Source organism: Pan troglodytes, chromosome 6, assembly GCF_028858775.2.
Source record: "Pan troglodytes isolate AG18354 chromosome 6, NHGRI_mPanTro3-v2.0_pri, whole genome shotgun sequence".
NCBI classification, from domain to species: domain Eukaryota; kingdom Metazoa; phylum Chordata; class Mammalia; order Primates; family Hominidae; genus Pan; species Pan troglodytes.
This window is the reverse complement of record NC_072404.2, coordinates 51,825,610-51,833,284: the sequence shown is the minus strand read 5'-3', so window position 1 is coordinate 51,833,284 and position 7,675 is coordinate 51,825,610. Positions and strand designations below refer to the sequence as shown.

Here is a 7,675-nt window from a genome sequence, read left to right as displayed (position 1 = left end):
CTCAGTAAAGCCATTTGAAATAAATGTGACATACCAGGAATCTGCACAGAGCCTTGTGGGGGCACTGAAGATACAATGGTCGTCCTTTGCAGGGTAGAGGTAGGAAGAAGTAGGATAGGAACATCTCAATACAAAGATCAGACTCAGATATTCAAGCGTAACCCCTCCACATGTGTGTCGAAACACATCTGAAACTCAGCATGTCCAAAGCCAAACAACTAATCTCTCCTCCAGACTCACTCCATGTGCAGGTTCCCCATCTCAACAACTACGATTTCATCATTCCAATCACTTAGGACAATGTCACTGGAGTCATTCTTGACTTTGATCTTTCTTCCACAGCCCACACCTAACCCATCAGCAAATCCTGGTGACTCTCTCCTTAATATAACTCCTATCTCCACTGCCACCCTGCACTTGGACTGCTATGACACCTTTCTCACTGGTCTTGCTATGTTCAACTTGTCTTCTGAAGTCTATTCTTGATACAGCAGCCCAAGTGATACCTTCAAACTGCCAGTCAGATGGTGGTACTCCTCAGAATGCTGAGAAGCTTCCACCTAGTCTAAGCAGAAGTCCTTCTGACCTGGCCCACCACAGGGCTGGTCTTACGTGTATCTCCTGGAAGCCACCCACTCATGGTGTGTCTGCATTTCCCACCTTCCTTCTACTCCTTTCAGTTAGTGATATTTGTGACTCTGCAATCGTATCACTGGTGGGACCTCATTAACTCATGAATTGGGTGACTTTGCAAGAAAAAGCAACTTTTCAAGAGATATATTACCATTTCTCAAAGAACAGGCTACAAGAAGAGTTTGAGATGAGCTGAAGCAACCTATATCTGGAAATGAATCACTGCAGCCAGAAGAGGTCAAAAATGACAAAACAGAAGCCTGGGAGCTGCCTGCCTGGCCCAAGGTCACAAAGTTCTTTAGGGGCTGGGTCAAGTGTGCTGGGGGATTAATTACCATTCTTTGCACTGTACTATTGCTTTTTGAGAATGTGCAACTCCCTTTTTCTAATCCTGGCAGCAACTTCCTGAGCTGTGCCTTGGTTAGTTAGGGTACAAAGAGAATCAAAACATTATACAGAGAGAATAAACAGATGGGTATGTCCTGTTTATTTCTGCCCTATTGCTTATCCTGCATGGCTCATGGTTCCCTGAGCGTACTCTGCCCCCTCCTCTCCTCTCCCTCAGACTGCTTCTGGCCCCCAGTTACCCCTCTCATTGCCACTGTCACTGGCATGTTCACCCTGAGTTCTACATACAAATCAAACATAGTGCATGAAGTTTTTGCTAGATATAAAATCAGAAATTTTTGGAATCTTGCTATGAGATTATTATTTTCAATGTTATTAATACATTGGTTAATTGGATACCTTATTTGAGAACTTCAACTTGAATGGAGAGTATTTGTTGTACAGTTTGTGCTTCCATTTTTTAGGTGCAGAAATCCAGCCTTCCTTGGTCATCCAAGAGATACAATTGAAGGCTCATGCTGTCCAATCCCCCTCTCTCCAAAGTGGTAGAGCTGAGGGCTTGTCTGTTGCTTCATATGCAGAGGATGATCCTGATTTTTGGGAGGAGAATGCACTAGATCATCATGGATCCATCAAGCTTCATTGATAAAGGAAACACCCTCCTGTTAATGCTTACTATGTGGCGTTTCAATCCTCTTTGTATCCAGATTAATCAAGGTTCAGCTCTGGAAGTTGCTGATAAGATTAGAACGAGGGAGTTCCATGTTTGCAAAAGTTTTGCAGATGGATCTGAGATATGCTAATGTTCCAGTCCTCTCAGGGATGCTTCCTACCTGTGGAAGTGGGTAAGCCCCTGGGATCAGAGCTCTTTTCCTGGCAACACTGCAGATGCCGAGAGGCTGACACTTTGTCTTCTCCTCCTAGGTTTCTGGGACTCTATTCTCCTGTTAGGAGGACAGGACAGTGACTTTAGACATGATGCAAAACCTCAGAACAATGATGGCATTCCAGGCTCCAGAGAGCCTTTCACAGCCTGGCTAGCTGTGGCATTCTGTACTTTCCTGAGGATATGCCCTGTTCACCACAATCTGACTTCAGAAAATCTCATCTCCTCCCCAATGCATTTGCAAACTGCCTCCCAGGACTGCCTCTGGGGACAGAAGCACTCACTATTCTGCGATATTTCTCAGTAGTAGGAAGATTCTCAGGACCCTTTTATTGTAAGTAGCATAAATCCCATTCAAACTGGCTTAAGCAAAATACAAACAAAAGTTATACTGCAAGCTCAGGTGTAGACTTCAGGAACAGCTCCATCCAGGAACTAAACACTATCAAGTGTGTGTGCTGTCTGTCTCTCTCCAAACCATAGTTTTGCCAACTTGCATTTCGGCTTTATTTCAGGCTCTAGTGGGACTCATCTGACAGAAAGAGCAGTCCTCTCCTATGTCTAAGATTGGTTTTAGTGAATGAACTTGAATCCCTATGTCTGAAAGAGCAAGCATGCTGATTGCTGATACAAAGGAAAGGTAAATTCTCCAATAGACACTTACATCAACTTAATTTTCAGGACGACCCTTCTGGACCCCTTCTATTGTCGTCTTGGTGTCTGCATCACTGATGCCCCTCACTCGTGCTGGGCTTCATGCCTTTGCTGTGTTGTTATCTGTTAGCTGTGAGCTCTGATCTCAACATGACCTTGGCTACACTCTTCAGGTTTCTTGAGCCTCTGCCTTCATAGCTTTATGTTATCCCAGGTTCCTGCCAATCTCACAAGCCTGGTTACTGACGGGTCAGAGTAGCCATAATAACTCTCATTGTACTGATCCTGCAAGGATCTCAGCCATCGTAAAGGGTCCACGTTCCTGGGGGTGTCGGCCTTGGTGTCTGGGACACTGCCTCATCACTGTCATGTCTTAGATGCATCTGTCACCATCCCCCGAGCATCTCGATTGCCTCCAGCCACCAACTGGCTCCACCTCTTTGGCAGGTCACCTGCTATTGCCTACTGGATGGAGTGGTCTTTTTTAATAAACTTTTAATTTCGGAACAGATTTAGATTAAAAAGTCACAAATTTTGTAAATAAAATTTATGAAAATAGTGAAGAGAGTTTCCACGTAACCCGTACCCAGTTTCCCCTATCATTAATGTCTTACATGTGTATGGCACGTCTGTTATAATTAATGAACCAATATTGATAAATTACTCAGGTTCCCTTGGTTTTTGCCTAACGTTCTTCTCCTGTGCCAGGATACCAAGGACATTTAGTTGTCATACCTCTTTTGGCAGTTCTTGGCTGTCAGGATTTTTCTGGTTTTTGACAACTTTGACAGTTTTGAGGAGGACTGGTCAAGTATTTTGTAGAATGTCTCCAAAATAGGGTTTGTCCGATGGTTTTCTCAGGATTAGACTGGAATATGGGTTTGGGGAGGAAGCCCACAGTGGTGAATGGCCTCACATCACATAAATGGTACACATTGTCAGTGTGACTCATCACTATGGGTGTTGGCCTTGACCACCGGGAGGAGGTCCTGTTAGTTTTTCCACCATAGAGTGCCTCTCCCTTCCCATTTTCCATGCTGTGCTCTGTGGATGGAAGCTGCTCTGTGTGCCCCAACCTGAGGAGTGAGGAGTTTGCTCCACCTCCTGAGGCGATCATTAACATCACACACACATGTACGCCTGGCCCCCAGACCCCTGGGCTATGGATTCCTCACGTCCCTGTCACTCCATTAGGTGCAATGACTAATTGTAGAAGGTGTTCAGTAAGCATTTGTGGATGGGACTTAACAGTTGCATTGCCTGGGGAATCTTTGCTCCCCAGGTTGGCTGACACTCAAAGGTGAGCCGTGTCCCTGGATGTCCTTGAATGCCCCACGTCAAAGCTGGCTACGGAACAGCCAGAGAGTGCTCATGAGCATCCTTGGCACCAGAGTGGACAATCAGACCTCAGAGAATGTGCGCTTCCCAGCTAAATTCTGCAGTATCTTTTGCTTCCCCCAGCTCAGAAGAAAATAGGTCCATGCTTATAAACTAGGAAGGACTAAAATGGGCTTAACTTTCTCTCTGGGTTTGAACTTGTGTCATCGGTAAGAAGAAACTCAAGTGTCCTGTGTACTCTCCAACATCAAAGGTCAACCTCAGCTGCTCTCACAGGTGACCCCTGTCAGATGTCTTTGACACATCATTGAACCGTCTTGGCTGAGTGTGGTTTTAAAATCTGTACATGTGTCCCTATTCCAGGCCACACAGTATTTAATAGAAATAGAAGTGACTTCATCGTCTGCCAGCCTAGGTTCTCCCTAGACTGGAGGCTGGTTCTCCCTAGACTGGACATGCACAGGGTCCTTTGGGGAGCACCCCTGGCTCAACCACTGGGGCTGCTGCCTCCAGGCTGAGGGGCTGGTGTGGAGCTGCCAGCAGGGCAAGGAGCCCAGTGACGCCAGGAAAACGCACACACTGGAGGGAGCCCGGACATGCCTGCTTCAGCTTCTGACTTCACTCATTTTAACACTGGGAAAGTTGTTTTTGAAATGCCTCCGAGGGTCTGGCAGTGGACAGAGAGAGGAAGTGTGTCTCCGAAGGGCAGCACAGAGCCACGTGCCCAGCCGAGGGGCATGCAGGATCCTGAAGCCAGCTCAGAGATGGTGTGTCTGGGTAGCAGGGAACTGGGGCATGTTGCAAAAAAAAAAAAAAAAAAAAAAAAACGGGAATAAGGTAAAAGCGCTTATTGATCACGTGAGGGTAAACGTGCCATAAAGCACCCTCCACCCCACAGTCTCTGCACCCCTGCCCCTCCCCCTGTATGTCCCTCTGCAGTAGACAGGAAATCACGTGTCCAGTTGATAGAGGGGATGGGAGGACAGGGCACAGCCAGGCCTGGTGACCTCTGGCCCTACAAGTCCTGTGACCCCAGGCAATTCCAGGAGACTTCCTGAACCTCAGGGTCCTCTGGGACCCAGGTGAAAGCAGCTGTAGGTGTGAACCCGTTTGTGAACTGCAAGCCTCACACCTGGAGCTGTCGGTCGCAGGGACTTCCTACAGCTTAATCTCACCTTCTCCAGCCTCCCCTCCCCTCGAGGTCATCTCCCCAAGCAGCCCTGCCACACCATGCTCTGTCCTGTGGGGCACCCAAATGTTTCCGGGACCCAGGTCATGTATCAGAAGCCCTGAGTTCCATCTTTAATAGATCATTGCCATCCAGGCTCTTGCATGCCCCACTTCCTGTTTTTTGTTTTTTTTTTTTTTTTTTTGCAACATGCCCCAGTTCCCTGCTACCCAGACACACCATCTCTGGGCTGGCTTCAGGATCCTGCATGCCCCTCGGCTGGGCACATGGCTCTGTGCTGCCCTTTGGAGACACACTTCCTCTCTCTGTCCACTGCCAGTCCCAACCAGCCCATCCTGTCGACCACTGGGACCACCGATGCAGTGAAGGAGCTGGTCCATCTCCTCTGCCATCTCCAACCTCCTGCACCTCCCCTCCCCGCACACCCGCACCCCTGGGCTTGGGACCAGGCTCCCTAGCGTGGGCACATCCTGCTGACAACAGTTCTCATTGCCTGTCCCAGCCACATTCTCAGTCCTCTTCAACACGGAGCCACTCTCCTGGAGGAAGAGGCACTCTCCACACAGCATCACCACACCGGGTCTGCATTGGCAGTCCCAACCTGGCTCTCCTATGGGTGGCTCCAACAGTCCTCTCCTCCCAACCTTTCCCCAGGTGGCAGGGGCAGGGCAGGGCAGCCAACTTCCCATGGGCTTCTTTAATCCTCTGATGGGTATGACCAGCTTGTCTACCAACTGGGCTAAGTTAAGATCCAAGGACGTAGTGTCAGGGGAGCAGTCTCTAAGGCTGAGAGCAATGCAAGTGCCAGTGGCTATGGCATCATGATTACAATGGGTGTGATCACAGCACAGCAAATTCAGAGTCTGCAGGACCAGGGCCACCCGTCCTGGGCCTGCCTTCTATGGGCTATGCAAGGTGGACACACACTTTACCCTTCGGGCCTCCATTTCCTCTTCAACGTGGGAACAATGATGCGTCTTTCACAACGTGGTGGAAAGGAACCATAGAAACAACACAGAGGATGATCTGATATGTGTGGCACGTGCCTGACACACGCCTGACACATGCTTGGCTCACACCAGCATTTAGCATTTTGCCATTTTTATTTTCTCCAAAAGTTGTGTTTTTCCAACAAGAAAATCTTGAAATCTAAGCTGCTGGGGGCTCTCTTTCTGAGCAAATGTGTGTAGCTGCACCAGGGGACAGGGATGAGAACAGCAGAATCCCAATAAAGGGGCTGGGGGCAGGGGTCAGTGTCAGCCACTCACAGGCAACCCCAATGGCAGAGTCTCAGACAGGACTTGGCCTCACTAGGGCTTCATCTGGGGCTTTTGTGTTGAGCTCTGGGGCCTCTCCCCCAGGCCTCTGGTTCTGCAGAAGCAGCAGCCTGCCCTTCCTGTCGTGGCTCCAGTCACAGCCTCTGAGCTTCAGCTAGGGTCCTTTCTGCTCCAACATGGATGGGCACCAGCAGAGCAGACACAGCCCTCAAGATGGCTCAGGCAGCAGAACTTTGCAACTCTGGCCAATAAGCTTCTAGGGAAGAAATGTGACTCAGAAGGCCATCAGGCAGCTCCACACTGCCTTCCTAAGACGATGTGGTAAGAGTGTTAGGCACTTATTTCCTGGTGAGAGCACATATCTCTAATTAGTTTTAAGCCAATAGGATGTGCAAAGCCTACAACTTCAAACATCAATTCAGTTAACATTTATTATGTACCTCCTATGGCTTGGGAACTTTCATATATATTTTTGCTAATAATCTCACTGATCTTCACAGAAACCTCATAAGTTAGCTATTAATGCTACATTCATATGGTACATAAGAAAACTAAGGTTTTCTCCCACCTGTTGAGGGAGAGACTTAGAGCAAGACCTAGGATCTTTCGGATCCCATGTCTGTGCTTTTCCCATAGGACATGTGGTGGCAGGTCCTGGAGGGGCAGAGTGTCCTCCTAGACACCTTTCTGGGGTCCTCTCAACAGGTGGAGAGATAAATATTGGTATTACTATTTTACGAATGAGGGAATTCAGGAGCACAGCGGGGTTTTAAGTAGCACATGTGCAGGTAGCATTTTAATCTGTTTCTTCAATGTCCCAAGAAAAAAGGGCTCCTTTGGCCACCTGTATCCAACAATCTTGTCATCTGCTCTAAAGCTCCCAAGGAGACTGGTGCGCTTCTGGATGGATACTGAGCTTTCAGAGCTGAAAAGGACCTCAGCCAAGACCCCTGGTGTCCTGCCCCTGCTGGTGCTTTGTGTGGCTGAGGGAGACAGGGCAGTTTCCCCATTTTCAAAGGTGACATATTCTACCACTTTCATCACTTGAAACATTGGAGATTCCAGCCCATAGCTGGGCAGGGCAGAGCAAAGACACTCCAGAGAAGACAGACCACTCCACAGTTTGAAGTTAGGATAGGCAAGCAGCATCTCAGAAAGAGGTGCCACAGAGCAAGTGAAGAGCCCCAGACACAGACTTGAATCTCAGGGAGGGGGCCGGGAGCAGGGAGGAGAGGAGATATCAAGAACAAGACAAAGCAGAGGCTGACAGGACTGATTCAGCAGGCAGAGAAACAAGGAGCCCTTCTCAGGCCGGGAGAGTTTACTGGGCCCATGAACGGCAAAAAGAGG

General features: G+C 48.5%; 1 long non-coding RNA gene across 1 annotated transcript in view; it reads right to left on the bottom strand.

Moving 5' to 3' along the window:
* Positions 1-6,132: 6,132 nt before the first annotated feature.
* The window catches only part of LOC134810533 (uncharacterized), a 46,013-nt gene continuing 44,470 nt past the window's right edge, over positions 6,133-7,675 (bottom strand). The window contains exon 5 of the long non-coding RNA XR_010158847.1: positions 6,133-6,633. This is a non-coding gene — a long non-coding RNA (uncharacterized LOC134810533). The remainder of the gene's footprint in view (positions 6,634-7,675) is intronic.